Source organism: Musca domestica, unplaced genomic scaffold (genome assembly GCF_030504385.1).
Source record: "Musca domestica strain aabys unplaced genomic scaffold, Musca_domestica.polishedcontigs.V.1.1 13, whole genome shotgun sequence".
In the NCBI taxonomy this organism is placed as follows: Eukaryota; Metazoa; Arthropoda; class Insecta; order Diptera; family Muscidae; genus Musca; species Musca domestica.
The window spans coordinates 3,451,346-3,475,817 of NW_026712172.1; the positions used below are offsets into that span (position 1 = coordinate 3,451,346).

The following is a 24,472-nucleotide window of genomic DNA, read 5'->3' on the forward strand; positions in this document are numbered from 1 at the left end:
CTTTTCGATTTTCATTTCTCCAAACTTCTGAAGATGGGGTAAGCGAAGACATCACATCTGCAGAAATTAATTATGTAAACGTCATTGCTTCAATAAATCGCAAATTGGACCAGTTAATTCAAAGTTTGAAGTCTCAACGCTCGAATTCACATGTAACTAGCACTCCAAGAGTTGTTTCTCCTGCTCATTCAGAAATGTTGCCTCTGTCTGGCGTTTCGCGTCATACGGTACCGTCATGCGATATAGATGTTTTCAATGGCGAATTCCTTTCCTGGCCTAAATTTACGTATCTGTTTTCTGCAGTATACATCAATAACAGTCGTCTTAGTAACATTGAAAAATGGTGTTATTTACTTAAGAAAACTAGTGGGGAAGCAAAATACATAATTTCGAAGTTTCCGCTGATACACAAAAGTTTCGCTTTAGCGTGACAGGCCTTAAAAGAAACATATGACTATGTCCGAATCTTAGTTAACAACCAATTGAAATTGCTCTTTGATCTTCCAGTTCTCGATAATGAGTCCAGCGCTGGTTTAAAAAATCTACAACGAGCAATTAATGGATGTATTTCGGCTATGGCGATCTATGATGTTTCTACGAACGACTGGGATCCCATATTCATATGCATTCAAAGATTGCCTAAGCATGTGGCCTCGCTTTGGGAACAGACGGTCAAAGACAAGTCGGCTTTGTCTGATTGGAAGTATTTGGATCGTTTTCTTACGGAAAGGATCCAGACCCTTACTTATCTCCGAGACATTCGTGGTATTGAGTCATCAAAAAAGGTTGAGAAAAAAGTGCGGACTCACTTAACAAAGTCCGCATCTTCTGGGTCTTCTAGTGCTTCTTAATTTAAATCTTGCGTTCTCTGTCCTAAATTGGTCCACCCATTGCGTTTTTGTCCAGAGTTCAAAAAATTATCCATAGAAGGTCGTTTTTCAGTGCTCAAACGCTTCAATTGTTGTCTGAACTGTCTGACGGTTGGTCATGAAGTTAAAAAATGTATTAGTAAACACAATTGTGGAAAATGCAATAAGCGACATCACACACTTTTACATCGTGAGATGTCAAATCACGCAAATTCTACACCAGCAGCGACTCCGTCGCTATCAACTTCGAACCAATCCAACAATGCGAATCAAAATATTCCCTCGAATTCGTTAGGTATATCCCACTCTGTCAATAGGCAAGTGTATCATATTTCGCAAAACAAAAATGTTGTTTTGGATACTGCAATGGTGAATCTAATTCACCAAGGCATCACATACCCTGCTCGTGCCCTAATCGACCCAGCTTCTGAAGCGTCTTTCATCACTGAAAATTAGCAACATCGTCTTGGTATTTCTACTAAGTCGACCCAAGCTACGATTTCTGGCATTAATCAAAGTATTTCCACTACATCCAGGAAATTGTGCTCATTATGCATAGATTCTCCTATCGATTCATCAATTTTCTTTGAAATCCCAGCTCTAATGGTTCCCGCTATTTCTGGTAATTTACCCTCTATTTCAATAGGTGGTGACATAATTTCCCGTTTGCCAAATATTCGTTTTGCAGATAGAAACTCCTGCGATTCTAGACCAGTTGACCTTCTACTAGGCGCTGATTTATATCCTAGAATCCTTTTACAGGGAATTAAATCAAACATCTTAGGTTCTTTAATGGCCAAAGAACTGTTTTCGGCTGGATCATTACTGGTCCCATTCCCAATTCTACCATTACGGTTTTAACAACCACAATTAACTTTCCGGAAGAAGATCTTAACAAGACTCTTCTTCGATTTTGGGAATTGGAAGAACCTCTAAACGCGCTATTTTGTCTCCTTCGGACAAATTCTGTGAGATAAATTTCCAAAAAAAACTCGACGAGACTCAAAAGGCAGATATATTGTCACAATTCCCATAATTCCTGAATTCGCAGGCCAACCGGTCATTCTAGGACCAATTGCTTGCGACAATTCTTTCGAGTGAGGCTTTACTCCTAAAAAAACCGCAAATTAAAACCATTTGCGATGGGGTGGTCCGGGAATATTTTGAATTAGACCACGTGAGACTGGTTTGGACTTCGTCAGCAAGCTCTACAGTTTGCTATCTTCCTCACCATCCGACTATTGATCCGGATAAACAAACAACAAAAATGGGAGTGATTTTAAATACCTCGAACAAGACTTCCAACGGGAATAGTCTTAAAGATATTCTCTATGTCGGACCAACTTTTCAGTTGGACCTAGTCCTTCTTATTCTAAGGTGGAAACTTTTCCAATTTGTATTCAATTGCGACATAACGCAAATGTACAGCAGATTCGGGTCGATCCTGCTCATATTCCTCTCCAACGAATTTTATTTCGGGATTCTCCCAACAAACCAGTTCAAGACTTTAAACTTCAAACGGTAACCTTCGGAGTAAACTGTGCTCCTTATCTTGCGATTCGGACTTTACTTCAATTGGCCGATGATACAGAAAATGAATTTCCGCTAGCTGCACATATCCTTCGGAAGTGCATGTACGTAGATGACGTCTTGGCCGGTTATCACGACAGCGCAAAAATCAATAGACCAACTCATTGGTGCTCTTTCTTCCGCGAAGTTTGAAATTTTAGATTGTCTTCCTTTAGATCACCTATATGATGTTAAGCTTCTCACTTCCGTGGAAGCTAGTAGTTCAAGACCGCTGGGCATTCGCTGGAATGCAGTTGGACCATTTCTATTTCAGTGTAAACCCGCTGGAACACCGGTTCACATATACTAAACGGGAAGTTTTGTCAACCACCGCCATGCTTCTCGATCCAGTAGGATGGTTGTAGCAAAAATCATCATGCAGCGTATTTGGCTAGACAACATCGGTTGGGACGATTCGCTTCCGTCTTCGACAGAACGTGAATGGGAAAAATTTTCCTATCAAGGTGTTAATTCCATATCCATTCCTCGTTGGGTCCAATATTCACCTCTTTGTCATGTCGAACTTCATGTCTTTTCCGATGCCTTGAAAAAGGCATACACGGGGGTAGCGTACATTCGTGTCGTTGCTTCAAATAGGAAAATTTAGATGTTGTAAAATTACAAAGGGGTATGTCTGTGTCTTCGTGTGCTTTTCTACGAAAGCAATACATTTAGAGCTAGCCTCGGATTTATCTACCACTACCTTCCTGGCTGCATTTAATATATTTATATCTCGTCGTGGATGTCCAAAGACTATCTTCTCGGGAATTTAATTTCATTAAATGAAATTCGTGATAAACTCCGATCAAAGTTTTCTTATCAAGAGCTCCGATCAAAGTTTTCTTATCAAGAGCAGCTGGAGCTCCACATACGGGTGGACTTTGGGAAGCTGCGGTTAGAAGCTTTAAAACTCATTTTAGGAAAATGGCTAAAAAATTGAAATATACGTTTGAAGAATTTTCTACGTTGCTAACAAGAATTGAGGCATGCTTAAATTCTCGCCCACTCTGTCCCATGACTGATAGTCTTGAAATTAGGTCGCGTTGTCCAAGTTTATCCGGTCGCTTCGCTGATATAAAAACGGAAAACGGTATCGTAAGACGGTCATTTTGACCGACGAAGATTAAAATGTTCATCTCTCTACCATGCCATCTCCACTTTTTTTCTCAGATGGAAAATTTGAGTCAGATGGCCGCTTCCCTTCCTTACTACGATGAGGACATCCCAATGTCGGATGAAGAGAGAGGTGTTGAGGATGCCATTATTCCTTTGGGCTTCCAGGACTCCGATATACGCGGGGTCAGCAATGCTGCGGCTCCTCTTCAGGAACCTGCAACGGCACTACCAGCCAACTCACCCGGCTCTACGGCCGATCAAACAGGCTCCGCTTCTCCTCTACGGGAAAATTGCACTGCAGATTCTGCGCCAAATAAGGGATTTTCGTCCGAACCGGCAGGAGTTACCCCTCAGGTGCTCCTAGCCTCAACCAGTTGCCTTTCGACAACAGGCGCTGACACTGCTGCTCCCCTACGGGAGATTGCACCAGCGAGGTCTGCATCTCCTCAAGACTCTGCCTGGATCGTTGGCACGGCGTCTCCTCTACGGGAGCTTGCACCCGTCGTCCACGAACTTTCAACGACAGATGTGGCTACCACATCTCCTCTACGGGAGACTAAAACTTCCGCCGAAACTCCTCAATTCAAAGGCACAGTGGCCAGATCCATTCGACAAGAGGGACCTAATGTGTTTTATGCACACAGAGGCGCGTCCTTCGGGAATGTTCCGAGTTTCTAAAATTGACCTGCGAAAAAAGGATACAATTTGTGGTACCGGAGAATTTCTGCACCAATTGTTTAGGCAGGTCACATACCCTCCGAAAATCTTTGCGACCACCATACACTTCTTCACCTCGGCAAAAAGCCCCTGTCCTGTAAAATTTTTAGCGTGCTGTAATTCGAGTTTTTTTTTTATTATTTTGACTTCTTATTTGACCACTAAAGAACTAGGAATGTAGCAACGTTTTTGGAAACATTCTATCTCATTCTAGAGTGAAATAAAATCAATGCATATACATTAATTTTGATAAGTGGTTGCCTATGTTGTAAAGTGTTGTTTAATTTTCCCTCACTGAAAATCCTCCAGGCGCAAGCAGAATCTTCATCACCTTCATTTACCGTTCGACCATTTATTGCTCGAATGATAACTTGACATATTTTCCCATATTGACTTAACCTTTGACTGGTGAGGTGACATATTTTGTAACGTGGACTAAATTTTACAAAAAAAAACTGAGAGCTGAGGGAACCTTAGAAACCTCTCTCAACTCTAACGACGTAAAACAATACTCGTGAAAGTAAAGGGAACTTTATAAACACCTCTTTACTTACAGAGAACACACAACCTCCACAGATGTTAGAGTTAAGGTAACGTTAAAAACCCCACTCAATTCGATCGCTTACACAATACTCTTAGAAATAAAGGGAACAAGGGAAACCCCTCTTTACTTACGAGAAAACACAAACACTTCACGAATGTTAGAATTAGGGGAACGTTACAAACCCCACTTAACTCTAACTACAAACAGCCTATTCCACGATATGGAAAGAACATTTCCGTTCCACAAAAATGCATCAGAACGAAAAATTGTACGAAAATCAAACCGAACGAAAACGTAAGCATTTTAGTGGAATTTTGTGTCCACTATCTTTTTACTTTCGCATGCACGCGAATGCAAATGTCAAAATCAGCCACTTGCTTGTTTGCTGTCGTATGATTACAATTCAGGATTTTTTTTCAACATAAATATTGCTTGATTGAAAATGGAAACAAAAAGGTAAGAAAAAATAATAAACACAATTATAGTATGTTAACAACATATATATTTTTTTTATTTCGTTAATTCCAGTCCCGAAATATCATCTACAGTACAGCTGCGGGCACTAGTTGAATATATGGAGGAGAATCCTGAGATCGTCAGAGTAGTGCCAACTTTTGGAAGCAACAAGCAATCCCTTGAAGACCACTGGAAAAAATTATGTTTCAAATTAAATACCATGGGTTATCCTCGTCGCACAATTGCAGAGTGGAAAAAGGTAAGTCAGAAAACGCGGTTTAATCTATTTGTCTAACCGGCATTATTATTTACGGACTTGGGTGGATCTAAAGTTCCGCACAAAAAAGAAAATACCTGAAAACAAAAAAGGGTTGCAAGGAAAAGGTGGCGGTTTATACCAATTTGAGTGTTTGACGGAGCTAGAAACAAAATTGACCGGACACTCTTCTTATCGAAGTCAGCAGCACTAAGCGGTAAAACTTTTGGCTACTGCTTTGTGGCATTGGATACAACACCATCAAGACGTTTCAAGACCGTAGCAGTAGTAACACCTACCAGTCAGTTAAGGGAAGAAAGTTTTCACTATTTATCGCCAGAAACACATGCCCAACAACAGTAACAAATAAATGTACAAACCTGCTTAATAGTTGAAACAAATTTTTTAATTATATATTTTTATTTTAATAAAAAATCAGTTAATTTTACAAATTTATTGCAATTTTTATTTATTCGAAGCATCTTTTTTTGCAACATTTTGAACCTCCTCCACATCATCAATAAAGTATAGGGCTACAGAAACATTCATTTTTTTAAGAACACAAATAATTCAAACACTATCACGGGGAATATTATTTTGTTTGTTTATTTACAACCGAACTATCAGTTCAGGCAGAGCCAGCTTACGTATGGTTGTATTTTTTTATTGCTTTTCGCGTTTATTTCAGTCATTCTGGCTCTTTTTTTGCTTAAATTCGCGATTAATTTTTCAAAGGTATATATAAAGGCAACACTGCTTCACGTAAGGCTATGCGAAAGAAAGAACGAATGTTAGTGGAACGCATTCTGATACGAAAGTGAGTGACTAGCTTTCGTTCGCACAAATTTTCTTTCGATATCGTGGAACTGTCTGTAAATCGTTGCAGTAAAGTGAACGGTATAAACCCCACTTAACTTCAACGAAACACTAACTACTGCGCCTATGGGATTGAAATCAAATAAACTTTCCCTTAAATCGATATTATATGGCCCCAAATTAGTTCAGTACAAATCTTGCACACTATTTTTTCCTGATTCCATTCCATGCTATACAAAAGCAAAACTTCTAGTGATAATTATATTGCCTTCAATAGCCTGCCTGTTGATTTCTCCAAACATGTCCCAGTGCCACGGCGAAGGGAATCTGTTAGTGCAACTACAGTCCCTGTTGGCATGCCATCTGCGCTACTATATAGGGCATTCGAGATTTACCCCATCTACACACCTGAAAAAAGATTCTCTCAGGAAAGTTTTGTTGTCCTCGTTATTCTGAGGGGAACTTAAAATGTCTACTCCTACTGAATACTACAAATAATGCAATCTCGCAACCCTTATCTACAGCCAATAAACCCACCAACAACCATTCACACCATAAGCGAGTTATGCTGACTCAGTTCACGATATTGTAGTAGTATTAAATAAATATCAGTGACATTTTTTTTAAATTTTTTTCTTAGATTGGAATTGTGGCAAAATAAATTTGAAACGTTCCAAAACGGTTTTCAATTCGCGGAAACCTTTATCTTTGATAATAGAAAATATAGAAACTTTTTTGGTGGAAATGAAAACAGAACACTTAATTAATTGAACTTTAAACTCATGGAATTTGAATTGGACTGAGGGATGGATGTCCCTTCATTGTCATCAATCAATGCCGATTTTTGAGAAACGAAGCAAGGTCTTTCTTCTTTGGTATAGCTGATTTGTCATATACACACAACACAGGAATACATATATGGATCCCAACTTCTGACATTCATCTAGTACATTGCAAGTGTATCAATACAGGATCTCGCTGATTCAGAATTTATGAAAGAAAGTTCTGTCAGATTTGCTATATCACGTGCTTCACCTTTAGGGTTAAATGCAACAAGGGCTCAACTGGAGTAAGCATGGAATTTTTGATATATAAGGCCAAAACATGCCTCGCAGTGTTGGCAACGGCATGTAATCTCAATTATGAACTACGATGTCACTTGTAATAACTTGAGCTCAGAATAGAACAGAAAAAAACATGTTTTTGTAGTAGCTAGTTTTCAGAATCTACCAGGCGCAAGAAGGATCTTCATCACCTTCTTCCTCATCCTCCTCATTTGCGGGTCGACTATTTCGGATTATATGGAAGAAAGAAGCATTAATTCTACCAGACTACTGTAACGACGAGTTTCCTCCGGTCGCTGAGATACGCTCGGGTCCGTCAGAGAAAATGTATATTGAAATGACTTCAAAATCGTCATTCTTAATTTTCGACCTCAGCTTCAAACAAAACACAAGACTAGCTACTTTAAAGAATTTCTCATTTTAATTCCAGATCTATTATGACTCATGCTTTTGTTCCAGCGGAAGACAGGATAAAATTGGGTATAACGGACTCTTTGATTCGCTTGTCAGTTGGTTTGGAAGAAGTTGAAGATCTAATTGAAGATCTTAGCAATGCATTGAACGCTGCTGAAAAGGCATAAATCTCTTTCAAAATGAAGAACATGTAAAAATATTGTATGGAAATTTACTCGAAAGTCGTAAAAATAAATTTTATACATATCTTGGTTTCTTTATTTCATTGTTTTCACTTGGTCGTTTTTAAGCCCCATTTAAATGTATGTACGCTTGTTCGAATCAGTGACATAGCTCGCAGCAGAATTTAATTAAGAAAAAGGCTGTAAAATTTTTAACGTGCTGTAATTCGAGTTTTCCGGCACACGTTTGTCTGAATTTGTATTATTTTGACTTCTTATTTGACCACTAAAGGATCTAGGCATGTAGCAACGTTTTTGGAAGTTTTCTATCTCATTCTACAGCGAAATAAAATCAATGTATATACATTATTTTTGATACGTGGTTGCCTATGTTGTAAAGTTTTGTCGAATTTTCCCTCAGGAAACCACCAGAGATCATTGCTACTCCGTTTTGGAATACACCAGCTTGTTAAATGCGAAGGTATGGAATTTGGTTTACTGAGAGATGGATTTCCTTTCATTTTCGTCAATCTTTGGTTTGTTATGCATCTCGGAAATGGACGATACCGATTTTTGAGAAAAGAATCAAGGGTTCCCTTTTTGGAATAGCTGTTTTGTCAGTTAAACCTTGCTCCCATAGCGTCAGCATTGAGTTTGGAAGACGATTGCATCCAAAGAATACAAATATTATGTGTTTCACTTTTAGCGTTAAATGGAACAAGGCCCAACTGGAGTGACTATGGAATTTTTGATATATAAGGTCGTAAATATGTCTCGGAATGTTAGCATGTAAAATCAGTTAAAGACTACGATGCCGCATATAACTTGAGCTATGTTTAGGACAGGAAAGACTTAGCTTCTTTGGAAGCCATATTGACTAAACCTTTGACCTTTGTCACGTGTACGAAATTGTACAAAAAAACTGTTAACATTTTTTTATAATTATTTGTAGTATATTTTAAATTACAATAAGCAAAAATCAGATTAGAATAGAAGAGAGAATTACAAAAAAATGTGAAGGGAGGGTAAAATTTACCACCACCGTTGTTAGGAGACGTTAGAGGAATATTGCCATCGCTTACACCAGCATTAAATACTACTAGGTGATTAGCCTTATGACTGAAGGAATCTAACGACATAATTTTTAAGGAATCATAAGGAATAGTGAAACAGCAAAGGGTTTCTACGCATTTCTTTGTTAAGGAAATGAATCGAGTTAATATCGAATATACTTTTTTTAAATTCGAAAACATGAAAATATCGGTGAGATTCTAAAAAAAACTGAAAATATATAATTATTTCCTCAAAAAGGAGACGAAATTTTGGGAAAATACCAAGAAAAATGTACTTTTGGCAATATTTTCTCCTACATGAACACATTATTTGACCTTAGTAATTTTTTTTTCATTTATAGACTTCCAATTTTATGCATGAACTACGGAAATTTTCGGAAACCGTTGCTCAAAAAGAAAAATTGTGTACATGTAATTTGATGATGTTTGATTTCGTATTATTATTTATTTAGACTCTTTTTTTACTCGTTTGGTTGCTGTTCATAACCGGTTCCAGTTTGTCTATCAACATGCGACGACGAGTTTTCTCAAATTCGGGGATATTTTCTTTTATAGTACGATATACTTGATTTGATCATTTATACAGTTTACATTATTCTATTTGCATCACTTGGTGAATTGTAAAAAACAAAAACACAAATAAATGGTGAATCGCATTGCCACAATATGATGGTTGGGAATGAAATGTAGGCGGCGCTGATCGATCAATGGCAATGACATTGTCAGCGTTTACAATACAGGGCGCTTCCTATGTACTCTTCCAAAATACGCGCGACATGTTATGGTGGAGGGAACGTTAGAAACCCCACTCTACTTCAACACCGTGACACAATACACTATATAATAAAGGGAACGTTGGAAACCAAACTCCTCTTCTTTGTGGTCTTGACTCACGAATCTTGCTCATCGTTTCCAAGGTCTTGTACTTTTCCCGTCAGATCGAGCTGAAATTTCGTAAGATATGTAATAAGGTCTCTTTGTCTCAATACTCGCAACATTTTTTTTTATTTTTAATCTTCGCTTTTCTGTTTTTTAATCACTAAATAGATTTAGTTGAAGGGTTTCCACTTTTGCACACTTTGATTGTTTTTAGATTATACACTTTTTCTCTCCATTTATATCGCATTGGCACATTATGATGGTTGATGATGACATTAGGCGGCGCTGAACGATCGTTGGCTATGACATTGACAGCGTTTACGATACAGGGCGCCATCTATAAACGCTTCCAAAATACACTTGACACGTTATGGTGGAGTGAACATTAGAAAGCCCACTCCACGTCAACACTGTGACACAATACTCTGTATAGGAAAGCACGTTGGAAACAACACGTTACTTACTTAATAACAACAAACTTAACATATTTAAGAGCTGAGGGAACCTTAGAAACCTTTCTCAACTCTAACGACGTAAAACAATACTCGTGAAAGTAAAGGAAACTTTATAAACACCTCTTTACTTACAAGAGAACACACAACCTCCACAGATGTTAGAGTTAAGGGAACGTTAAAAACCCCACACAATTCGATCGCTTACACAATACTCTTAGAAATAAAGGGAACGAGGGAAACCCCTCTTTACTTACGAGAAAACACAAACACTTCACGAATGTTAGAATTAGGGGAACGTTACAAACCCCACTTAACTCTAACTACAAACAGCCTATTCCACGATATGGAAAGAACATTTCCGTTCCACAAAAATGCATCAGAACGAAAAATTGTACGAAAATCAAACCGAACGAAAACGTAAGCATTTTAGTGCAATTTTGTGTCCACTATATTTTTACGCATGCACGCGAATGCAAATGTCAAAATCAGCCACTTGTGTGTTTGCTGTCGTATGATTACAATTCAGGATTTTCTTTCAACATAAATATTGCTTGATTGAAAATGGAAACAAAAAGGTAAGAAAAAATAATAAACACAATTATAGTATGTTAACAACATACATATTTTTTTATTTCCTTAATACCAGCACGAAAATATCATCAACTGTACAGCTGCGGGCACTAGTTGAATATATGTAGGAGAATCCTGCTATCGCCAGAGGAGTGCCAACTTTTGGAAGCAACAAGCAATCCCTTGAAGACCACTGAAAAAATTTATGTTTCAAATTATATACCATGAGTTCTCCTCCTCGCACAATTGAAGAGTGGAAAAAGGTAAGTCAGAAAACGCGGTTTAGTCTATTTGTCTAACCGGCATTATTATTTACGGACTTGGGTGGATCTAAAGTTCCGCACAAAAAAGAAAATACCTGAACACAAAAAAGGGTTGCAAGGATAAGGTGGCGGTTTATACCAATTTGAGTGTTTGACGGAGCTAGAAACAAAATTGACCGGACACTTTTTTTATCGAAGTCAGCGGCACCAAGCGGTAAGACTTTTGGCTATGCAGACGACATCGACTACTGCTTTGTGGCATTGGTTACAACACCATCAGGACGTTCCAAGACCGTAGCAGTTAAGTGAATAAAGTTTTCACCATTTATCGCCAGAAACACATGTCCAACAACAGTAACAAATAAACGTACAAACCTGCACCATCACAACTAAACAATACCAATCATAGTTAATAGATGAAACAAATTTTTAATTATACATTTTTATTTTAATAAAAAATCAGTAAATTTTACAAATTTATTGCAATTTTTATTTATTCGAAGCATCTTTTAAATGCTTCCATGGTACATTTTGAACCTCCTTCACATCATCCATAAAGTATAGTGCTACAGAAATATTCATTTTTTAAGAACACAAATAATTCAAGCACTATCACCGCGAATATTATTTTGTTTGTTTATTTACAATTTGTTTGTTTACAACCGAACTGTCAGTTCTCCTATTCTGAACGGCATCCTATTCTCTTACCTTATCATAGATTAGATCATATAGATTCCCTCCATGGATGAAACCAATTAATGTTTCGTATGCTTCGCATGGAATACTGGATTCCTCGCGCTACTTCACTGATTAGGTCAACCATAAGACATTGCAAATTGTGTGTTTTAGCAAAGAAACGTACTTGTACCCAAATTATGGCATCTATGCCTCCAGAAAGAACGGTTTTGTTTAGGCCTTTCACCTCTACAGGTATCGATTTCGCTGGCCCATTCGACATTAAAATCCTTTACAGGTAGATGTTGTAAAATTACAAAGGGGTATGTCTGTGTCTTCGTGTGCTTTTCTACGAAAGCAATACATTTAGAGCTAGCCTCGGATTTATCTACCACTACCTTCCTGGCTGCATTTAATATATTTATATCTCGTCGTGGATGTCCAAAGACTATCTTCTCGGGAATTTAATTTCATTAAATGAAATTCGTGATAAACTCCGATCAAAGTTTTCTTATCAAGAGCTTTCATGGAGATTTAACCCAGCTGGAGCTCCACATACGGGTGGACTTTGGGAAGCTGCGGTTAGAAGCTTTAAAACTCATTTTAGGAAAATGGCTAAAAAATTGAAATATACGTTTGAAGAATTTTCTACGTTGCTAACAAGAATTGAGGCATGCTTAAATTGTCGCCCACTCTGTCCCATGACTGATAGTCTTGAAATTAGGTCGCGTTGTCCAAGTTTATCCGGTCGCTTCGCTGATATAAAAACGGAAAACGGTATCGTAAGACGGTCATTTTGACCGACGAAGATTAAAATGTTTATCTCTCTACCATGCCATCTCCACTTTTTTTCTCAGATGGAAAATTTGAGTCAGATGGCCGCTTCCCTTCCTTACTACGATGAGGACATCCCAATGTCGGATGAAGAGAGAGGTGTTGAGGATGCCATTATTCCTTTGGGCTTCCAGGACTACGATATACGCGGGGTCAGCAATGCTGCGGCTCCTCTTCAGGAACCTGCAACGGCACTACCAGCCAACTCACCCGGCTCTACGGCCGATCAAACAGGCTCCGCTTCTCCTCTACGGGAAAATTGCACTGCAAATTCTGCGCCAAATAAGGGATTTTCGTCCGAACCGGCAGGAGTTACCCCTCAGGTGCTCCTAGCCTCAACCAGTTGCCTTTGCTCCCCTACGGGAGATTGCACCAGCGAGGTCTGCATTTCCTCAAGACTCTGCCTGGACCGTTGGCACGGCGTCTCCTCTACGGGAGCTTGCACCCGTCGTCCTCGAACTTTCAACGACAGATGTGGCTACCACATCTCCTCTACGGGAGACTAAAACTTCCGCCGAAACTCCTCAATTCAAAGGCACAGTGGCCAGATCCATTCGACAAGAGGGACCTAATGTGTTTTATGCACACAGAGGCGCGTCCTTCGGGAATGTTCCGAGTTTCTAAAATTGACCTGCGAAAAAAGGATACAATTTGTGGTACCGGAGAGTTTCTGCACCAATTGTTTAGGCAGGTCACATACCCTCCGAAAATCTTTGCGACCACCATACACTTCTTCACCTCGGCAAAAAGCCCCTGTCCTGTAAAATTTTTAGCGTGCTGTAATTCGAGTTTTTTTTATTATTTTGACTTCTTATTTGACCACTAAAGAACTAGGAATGTAGCAACGTTTTTGGAAACATTCTATCTCATTCTAGAGTGAAATAAAATCAATGCATATACATTAATTTTGATAAGTGGTTGCCTATGTTGTAAAGTGTTGTTTAATTTTCCCTCACTGAAAATCCTCCAGGCGCAAGCAGAATCTTCATCACCTTCATTTACCGTTCGACCATTTATTGCTCGAATGATAACTTGACATATTTTCCCATATTGACTTAACCTTTGACTGGTGAGGTGACATATTTTGTAACGTGGACTAAATTTTACAAAAAAAAACTGAGAGCTGAGGGAACCTTAGAAACCTCTCTCAACTCTAACGACGTAAAACAATACTCGTGAAAGTAAAGGGAACTTTATAAACACCTCTTTACTTACAGAGAACACACAACCTCCACAGATGTTAGAGTTAAGGTAACGTTAAAAACCCCACTCAATTCGATCGCTTACACAATACTCTTAGAAATAAAGGGAACAAGGGAAACCCCTCTTTACTTACGAGAAAACACAAACACTTCACGAATGTTAGAATTAGGGGAACGTTACAAACCCCACTTAACTCTAACTACAAACAGCCTATTCCACGATATGGAAAGAACATTTCCGTTCCACAAAAATGCATCAGAACGAAAAATTGTACGAAAATCAAACCGAACGAAAACGTAAGCATTTTAGTGGAATTTTGTGTCCACTATCTTTTTACTTTCGCATGCACGCGAATGCAAATGTCAAAATCAGCCACTTGCTTGTTTGCTGTCGTATGATTACAATTCAGGATTTTTTTTCAACATAAATATTGCTTGATTGAAAATGGAAACAAAAAGGTAAGAAAAAATAATAAACACAATTATAGTATGTTAACAACATATATATTTTTTTATTTCGTTAATTCCAGTCCCGAAATATCATCTACAGTACAGCTGCGGGCACTAGTTGAATATATGGAGGAGAATCCTGAGATCGTCAGAGTAGTGCCAACTTTTGGAAGCAACAAGCAATCCCTTGAAGACCACTGGAAAAAATTATGTTTCAAATTAAATACCATGGGTTCTTCTCGTCGCACAATTGCAGAGTGGAAAAAGGTAAGTCAGAAAACGCGGTTTAATCTATTTGTCTAACCGGCATTATTATTTACGGACTTGGGCTGATCTAAAGTTCCGCACAAAAAAGAAAATACCTGAAAACAAAAAAGGGTTGCAAGGAAAAGGTGGCGGTTTATACCAATTTGAGTGTTTGACGGAGCTAGAAACAAAATTGACCGGACACTCTTCTTATCGAAGTCAGCAGCACTAAGCGGTAAAACTTTTGGCTACTGCTTTGTGGCATTGGATACAACACCATCAAGACGTTCCAAGACCGTAGCAGTAGTAACACCTACCAGTCAGTTAAGGGAAGAAAGTTTTCACTATTTATCGCCAGAAACACATGCCCAACAACAGTAACAAATAAATGTACAAATCTGCTTAATAGTTGAAACAAATTTTTTAATTATATATTTTTATTTTAATAAAAAATCAGTTAATTTTACAAATTTATTGCAATTTTTATTTATTCGAAGCATCTTTTTTGCAACATTTTGAACCTCCTCCACACCATCAATAAAGTATAGGGCTACAGAAACATTCATTTTTTAAGAACACAAATAATTCAAACACTATCACGGGGAATATTATTTTGTTTGTTTATTTACAACCGAACTATCAGTTCAGGCAGAGCCAGCTTACGTATGGTTGTATTTTTTTTATTGCTTTTCGCGTTTATTTCAGTCATTCTGGCTCTTTTTTTGCTTAAATTCGCGATTAATTTTTCAAAGGTATATATAAAGGCAACACTGCTTCACGTAAGGCTATGCGAAAGAAAGAACGAATGTCAGTGGAACGAATTCTGATACGAAAGTGAGTGACCAGCTTTCGTTCGCACAAATTTTCTTTCGATATCGTGGAACTGTCTGTAAATCGTTGCAGTAAAGTGAACGGTATAAACCCCACTTAACTTCAACGAAACACTAACTACTGCGCCTATGGGATTGAAATCAAATAAACTTTCTCTTAAATCGATATTATATGGCCCCAAATTAGTTCAGTACAAATCTTGCACACTATTTTTTCCTGATTCCATTCCATGCTATACAAAAGCAAAACTTCTAGTGATAATTATATTGCCTTCAATAGCCTGCCTGTTGATTTCTCCAAACATGTCCCAGTGCCACGGCGAAGGGAATCTGTTAGTGCAACTACAGTCCCTGTTGGCATGCCATCTGCGCTACTATATAGGGCATTCGAGATTTACCCCATCTACACACCTGAAAAAAGATTCTCTCAGGAAAGTCTACTCCTACTGAATACTACAAATAATGCAATCTCGCAACCCTTATCTACAGCCAATAAACCCACCAACAACCATTCACACCATAAGCGAGTTATGCTGACTCAGTTCACGATATTGTAGTAGTATTAAATAAATATCAGTGACATTTTTTTTAAATTTTTTTCTTAGATTGGAATTGTGGCAAAATAAATTTGAAACGTTCCAAAACGGTTTTCAATTCGCGGAAACCTTTATCTTTGATAATAGAAAATATAGAAACTTTTTTGGTGGAAATGAAAACAGAACACTTAATTAATTGAACTTTAAACTCATGGAATTTGAATTGGACTGAGGGATGGATTTCCCTTCATTGTCATCAATCAATGCCGATTTTTGAGAAACGTATAGCTGATTTGTCATATACACACAACACAGGAATACATATATGGATCCCAACTTCCGACATTCATCTAGTACATTGCAAGTGTATCAATACAGGATCTCGCTGATTCAGAATTTATGAAAGAAAGTTCTGTCAGATTTGCTATATCACGTGCTTCACCTTTAGGGTTAAATGCAACAAGGGCTCAGCTGGAGTAAGCATGGAATTTTTGATATATAAGGCCAAAACATGCCTCGCAGTGTTGGCAACGGCATGTAATCTCAATTATGAACTACGATGTCACTTGTAATAACTTGAGCTCAGAATAGAACAGAAAAAAACATGTTTTTGTAGTAGCTAGTTTTCAGAATCTACCAGGCGCAAGAAGGATCTTCATCACCTTCTTCCTCATCCTCCTCATTTGCGGGTCGACTATTTCGGATTATATGGAAGAAAGAAGCATTAATTCTACCAGACTACTGTAACGACGAGTTTCCTCCGGTCGCTGAGATACGCTCGGGTCCGTCAGAGAAAATGTATATTGAAATGACTTCAAAATCGTCATTCTTAATTTTCGACCTCAGCTTCAAACAAAACACAAGACTAGCTACTTTAAAGAATTTCTCATTTTAATTCCAGATCTATTATGACTCATGCTTTTGTTCCAGCGGAAGACAGGATAAAATTGGGTATAACGGACTCTTTGATTCGCTTGTCAGTTGGTTTGGAAGAAGTTGAAGATCTAATTGAAGATCTTAGCAATGCATTGAACGCTGCTGAAAAGGCATAAATCTCTTTCAAAATGAAGAACATGTAAAAATATTGTATGGAAATTTACTCGAAAGTCGTAAAAATAAATTTTATACATATCTTGGTTTCTTTATTTCATTGTTTTCACTTGGTCGTTTTTAAGCCCCATTTAAATGTATGTACGCTTGTTCGAATCAGTGACATAGCTCGCAGCAGAATTTAATTAAGAAAAAGGCTGTAAAATTTTTAACGTGCTGTAATTCGAGTTTTCCGGCACACGTTTGTCTGAATTTGTATTATTTTGACTTCTTATTTGACCACTAAAGGATCTAGGCATGTAGCAACGTTTTTGGAAGTTTTCTATCTCATTCTACAGCGAAATAAAATCAATGTATATACATTATTTTTGATACGTGGTTGCCTATGTTGTAAAGTTTTGTCGAATTTTCCCTCAGGAAACCACCAGAGATCATTGCTACTCCGTTTTGGAATACACCAGCTTGTTAAATGCGAAGGTATGGAATTTGGTTTACTGAGAGATGGATTTCCTTTCATTTTCGTCAATCTTTGGTTTGTTATGCATCTCGGAAATGGACGATACCGATTTTTGAGAAAAGAATCAAGGGTTCCCTTTTTGGAATAGCTGTTTTGTCAGTTAAACCTTGCTCCCATAGCGTCAGCATTGAGTTTGGAAGACGATTGCATCCAAAGAATACAAATATTATGTGTTTCACTTTTAGCGTTAAATGGAACAAGGCCCAACTGGAGTGACTATGGAATTTTTGATATATAAGGTCGTAAATATGTCTCGGAATGTTAGCATGTAAAATCAGTTAAAGACTACGATGCCGCATATAACTTGAGCTATGTTTAGGACAGGAAAGACTTAGCTTCTTTGGAAGCCATATTGACTAAACCTTTGACTGGTGAGGTGACATATTTTGTAACGTGTACTAAATTGTACAAAAAAACTGTTAACATTTTTTTATAATTATTTGTAGTATATTTTAAATTACAATAAGCAAAAATCAGATTAGAATAGAAGAGAGAATTACAAAAAAATGTGAAGGGAGGGTAAAATTTACCACCACCGTTGTTAGGAGACGTTAGAGGAATATTGCCATCGCTTACACCAGCATTAAATACTACTAGGTGATTAGTCTTATGACTGAAGGAATCTAACGACATAATTTTTAAGGAATCATAAGGAATAGTGAAACAGCAAAGGGTTTCTACGCATTTCTTTGTTAAGGAAATGAATCGAGTTAATATCGAATATACTTTTTTTAAATTCGAAAACATGAAAATATCGGTGAGATTCTAAAAAAACTGAAAATATATAATTATTTCCTCAAAAAGGAGACGAAATTTTGGGAAAATACCAAGAAAAATGTACTTTTGGCAATATTTTCTCCTACATGAACACATTATTTGACCTCAGTAAATTTTTTTTTCATTTATAGACTTCCAATTTTATGCATGAACTACGGAAATTTTCGGAAACCTTTGCTCAAAAAGAAAAATTGTGTACATGTAACTTGATGATGTTTGATTTCGTATTATTATTTATTTAGACTCTTTTTTTACTCGTTTGGTTGCTGTTCATAACCGGTTCCAGTTTGTCTATCAACATGCGACGACGAGTTTTCTCAAATTCGGGGATATTTTCTTTTATAGTACGATATACTTGATTTGATCATTTATACAGTTTACATTATTCTATTTGCATCACTTGGTGAATTGTAAAAAACAAAAACACAAATAAATGGTGAATCGCATTGCCACAATATGATGGTTGGGAATGAAATGTAGGCGGCGCTGATCGATCAATGGCAATGACATTGTCAGCGTTTACAATACAGGGCGCTTCCTATGTACTCTTCCAAAATACGCGCGACATGTTATGGTGGAGGGAACGTTAGAAACCCCACTCTACTTCAACACCGTGACACAATACACTATATAATAAAGGGAACGTTGGAAACCAAACTCCCCTTCTTTGTGGTCTTGACTCACGAATCTTGCTCATCGTTTCCAAGGTCTTGTACTTTTCCCGTCAGATCGAGCTGAAATTTCGTAAGATATGTAATAAGGTCTTTTTGTCTCAATACTCGCAACATTTTTTTATTTTTAATCTTCGCTTTTCTGTTTTTTAATCACTAAATAGATTTAGTTGAAGGGTTTCCACTTTTGCACACTTTGATTGTTTTTAGATTATACACTTTTTCTCTCCATTTATATCGCATTGGCACATTATGATGGTTGATGATGACATTAGGCGGCGCTGAACGATCGTTGGCTATGACATTGACAGCGTTTACGATACAGGGCGCCATCTATAAACGCTTCCAAAATACACTTGACACGTTATGGTGGAGTGAACATTAGAGAGCCCACTCCACGTCAACACTGTGACACAATACTCTGTATAGGAAAGCACGTTGGAAACAACACGTTACTTACTTAATAACAACAAACTTAACATATTTAAGAGCTGAGGGAACCTTTGAAACCTTTCTCAACTCTAACGACGTAAAACAATACTCGTGAAAGTAAAGGAAACTTTATAAACACCTCTTTACTTACAAGAGAACACACAACCTCCACAGATGTTAGAGTTAAGGGAACGTTAAAAACCCCACACAATTCGATCGCTTACACAATACTCTTAGAAATAAAGGGAACGAGGGAAACCCCTCTTTACTTACGAGAAAACACAAACACTTCACGAATGTTAGAATTAGGGGAACGTTACAAACCCCACTTAACTCTAACTACAAACAGCCTATTCCACGATATGGAAAGAACATTTCCGTTCCACAAAAATGCATCAGAACGAAAAATTGTACGAAAATCAAACCGAACGAAAACGTAAGCATTTTAGTGCAATTTTGTGTCCACTATCTTTTTACGCATGCACGCGAATGCAAATGTCAAAATCAGCCACTTGTGTGTTTGCTGTCGTATGATTACAATTCAGGATTTTCTTTCAACATAAATATTGCTTGATTGAAAATGGAAACAAAAAGGTAAGAAAAAATAATAAACACAATTTTAGTATGTTAACAACATACATATTTTTTTATTTCCTTAATACCAGCACGAAAATATCATCAACTGTACAGCTGCGGGCACTAGTTGAATATATGTAGGAGAATCCTGCTATCGCCAGAGGGGTGCCAACTTTTGGAAGCAACAAGCAATCCCTTGAAGACCACTGAAAAAAATTATGTTTCAAATTATATACCATGGGTTCTCCTCCTCGCACAGTTGAAGAGTGGAAAAAGGTAAGTCAGAAAACGCGGTTTAATCTATTTGTCTAACCGGCATTATTATTTACGGACTTGGGTGGATCTAAAGTTCCGCACAAAAAAGAAAATACCTGAACACAAAAAAGGGTTGCAAGGATAAGGTAGCGGTTTATACCAATTTGAGTGTTTGACGGAGCTAGAAACAAAATTAACCGGACACTTTTCTTATCGAAGTCAGCGGCACCAAGCGGTAAAATTTTTGGCTATGCAGACGACATCGACTACTGCTTTGTGGCATTGGTTACAACACCATCAGGACGTTCCAAGACCGTAGCAGTTAAGTGAAGAAAGTTTTCACCATTTATCGCCAGAAACACATGTCCAACAACAGTAACAAATAAACGTACAAACCTGCACCATCACAACTAAACAATACCAATCATAGTTAATAGATGAAACAATTTTTTAGTTATACATTTTTATTTTAATAAAAAATCAGTAAATTTTACAAATTTATTGCAATTTTTATTTATTCGAAGCATCTTTTAAATGCCTCCATGGTACATTTTGAACCTCCTCCACATCATCCATAAAGTATAGTGCTACAGAAATATTCATTTTTTAAGAACACAAATAATTCAAGCACTATCACCGCGAATATTATTTTGTTTGTTTATTTACAATTTGTTTGTTTACAACCGAACTGTCAGTTCAGGCAGAGCAAGATTAAGTATGGTTGTATTTTTTATTGCTTTTTCGCGTTTAAATCAGTCATTCTGGCACTTTTTTTGCTTAAATTCGCAATTAATTTTTCAAAGGTATATATAAAGGCAACACTGCTTCACGTAAGGCTATGCGAAAGAAAGAACGAATGTTAGTGGAACGAATTCTGATACGATAGTGAGTGACTAGCTTTCGTTCGCACAAATTTTCTTTCGATATCGTGGAACAGGGTGTAAATCGTTGCAGTAAAGTGAACGGTATAAACCCCACAACGAAACACTAACTACTGCGGCTATGGGATTGAAATCAAATACACTTTCCCTAAAATCGATATCATATGGGCCCAAATTAGTTCAGTACAAATCTTGCATACTATTTTTTCCTGATTCCATTCCATGCTATACAAAAGCAAAACTTCTAGTGATAATTATATTGCCTTCAATAGCCTGCCTGTTGATTTCTCCAAACATGTCCCAGTGCCACGGCGAAGGGAATTTGTTAGTGCAACTACAGTCCCTGTTGGCATGCTATCTGCGCCACTATATAGGACATTCGACCTACACACCTGGAAAAAGATTCTCTCAGAAAAGTTTTGTTGTCCTCGTTATTCTGGGGGGAACTTTATATGTCTACTCCTACTGAAAACTACAAATAATGCAATCACGCAACCCTTAAAAACACACTTGTTTACACAACAAGCAGCCAATAAACCCACCAACAACCATTCACACCATAAGCGAGTTATGCTGACTCAGTTCACGAAATTGCAGTAGCATTAAATAAATATCAGCGACATTTGTTTGTTAATTTTTATCTTAGATTGGAATTGTGGCAAAATAAATTTGATAGTTCTAAAACGGCTTTCAATTCGTGGAAAGGGAACCTTTATCTTTGATAATAGAAAATATAGAAAATTTTTTGGTATATATGAAAAAAGAACACTTGATTAACTGAACTTTAAACTCATGGAATTTGGATTGGACTGAGGGATGGATTTCCCTTCATTGTCATCAATCTTTGGATTGTAACGTATCTCGGAAACGGACTCGGGTATACGATGCAGATTTTTGAGAAACGAAACAGGGTCTTTCCTCTTTGGTATAGCTGATTTATCATATACACCTTGCCCCCACATTGTCAACACAAGAATACTTATATGCATAAGGAAGGAAGCATAAATTCCACCAGACTACTGTAACGACGAGTTTCCTCCGGTCACTGAGATACGCTCGGGTGCGTCACAGAATATTTATATTGAAATGACTGAGAGTGAAACAGGTAGTATGTTGGTTCACAAATACGGTATGTATCACTTTATTACATTCAAATTTTTTATATTGACTGTGGCTGTCAACTGATACTGTTTGCTGTTTCGATGGTCGTTGTACGAAGGCTGCTTTTTTGCTGGTACTTGTGGCTAGGCTTTGGCAAGTTTATTCTTCCCCAGGGCCACGACGGCTCTTTGACGATTCGATTTGTAAAACCTTTTTTAGTCAAATGGGTCGTAAGATTAGGTTTTCTCGCTTTGCTTTGATTCGGTCTTAACTTCTTTCACTGCTTATATAGAAGACCCAAGAGAACCCTTCATCGGTCTTGGTATCATAGGCCCACGGCGACACTTTGATTCGGTGCCGATCGTTTCTTTACTAAAGGCCCAACACGGCATTGTTACCGTTACAATTTTATTTTTTTCACTTTCAATATACAAGGCCCACGACGGCACTTGGATTTCACTTTAAGTCAGGCCCCAGACGGCACTTGAATTTAATTTAAATGCAGGTTTATTTCTTTTGAATATCCAAGGCCCACCACGGCACTTGAATTTCACTCAAATTCAGATTTATTTCCGTTTAATATCCAAAGTCCACGAAAGCACTTGGATTTTCACTTAAATTTCGGATTTCTTAATTTCGAATTTCGACGCGAAATTCTCGTTTAATATTTTAATGCTTTCCGTGACCCACGACGCACAATGGGGTGAGATCCTTAAAAAACGGAGATTTATTCAGGGAAGCATTCATCGCATGACATTTAGAGTTCTGAGTAGATGTAATCTCATCTGCTCAAATATATGATATAGGCCCCATGTTACTGAACCTTTACATTTTCGGTATTTTGAATGTTTTGACAACATTTTTAAGCCCGATTATGAATAACTTGAAATATTTTGAGGGTATCCGGCAGAGTTTCTACAAACTTTTTTATTTGGTTTTTTTCTCTGTGAATATAAACTACAAAAATGCCAATTTAAAACCACCTATTACGTAGACCTATGCAGGGTTCAGGGTTCCCTAAAAATCAAAGATAAATATTTGTTTTTATACCTTAATCAGCAGAAAATAACCAAATTTGAGTTAAGCCAGGAAAAATTAAAATCTGAAGACAAATATGCTACATATTTTTATGAAAAATGAATAATAATATAATATATATAAAAAAAAATTGGCTGGCAATTAATATCCGAAATAGACTAACACCATATCAATATATTAAAAAATATGTAACTGATTTTAAAAAAATCATCATTATGGTGTTCCTCACTTACATCTCTCTCATTGCGTTAAATTGAAGGTGAGGCAAGTAACCTCACCACTGATTTTTAAAGAGACTGAATTATTTTTGAATAGTTTAGATTTCCCATTAATATTTTTTTAATTATAATTATATATTATAAACGCAAGAGAAACTTATTTAAAGGAACAACAAAAAGAAAAAAAGCAACACAGATAACTGAATATTTTCAACATTTTTTAAATAAAAACGGCACGAATATTTTGTTGATTAGGAAAGCTAAAATTCCATACTAAAATACAAAATTAAAATGTTGGGACTTTCTCGATATTATTTTTTTTTAACTCCATTTACATTTTTATATATGGTGAAAATATGACCATATTTTGAAATAATTTTTAAAATATTTTTACATCACTGTTTTTAAAAACCTTTTTATTTTTAACACTGATAACTACATGCATTCCATGTTTCATATCTAAACTATCACTTTTGATAAGAAAAAACTGAATTATTACACTTGAAAAACCCAACAACAATTTTTTTCTTTCTTGCGAAAAAGTGAAACATTTCTCAACTTTGTCACCGTATAATTAGAAAACTCAACAGCGCGTGACTTTAAAATGTTCAGTACAGAAGTTAAATTTTGTGTTCTATAATAGTTTAAGAACATTTATTCCAGAAGACGAATTTCATTTTTAAATTAATATCCGTTTTTAGTGATTTCACCCCTCTGCGCAACGGTGCACTAAGGCTTGGATTCTATTTTTTCCCACTCACCTGGCAATATTTTTTTAAGTTGTTAGTCACGCGCGTTGCACGTTCATCGCCGGTTCAAAACAGACTTATCCCAAGTCTGTCCTCTATGCTCTCGGCAGAAATACACTATCACATTCGGGGATTTACTTTGATTGCGAGACATTTTCCACATTGCATACTATTTTTTCTTGATTCCACGCGTCCAGTGATAATTATATTGC

The 24,472-nt window shown here is 37.1% G+C and overlaps 1 long non-coding RNA gene across 1 annotated transcript; it reads left to right on the plus strand.

Moving 5' to 3' along the window:
• The first annotated feature begins 234 nt into the window (after nt 1–234).
• On the plus strand, nt 235–20,770 carry LOC131800799 (uncharacterized). Its single transcript, XR_009341576.1, has 8 exons — nt 235–5,271; nt 5,344–5,530; nt 7,838–10,964; nt 11,036–11,222; nt 11,296–14,392; nt 14,464–14,650; nt 16,897–20,036; nt 20,108–20,770. It is a non-coding gene; the product is annotated as an uncharacterized LOC131800799 (long non-coding RNA).
• The last annotated feature ends 3,702 nt before the right edge of the window (nt 20,771–24,472 follow it).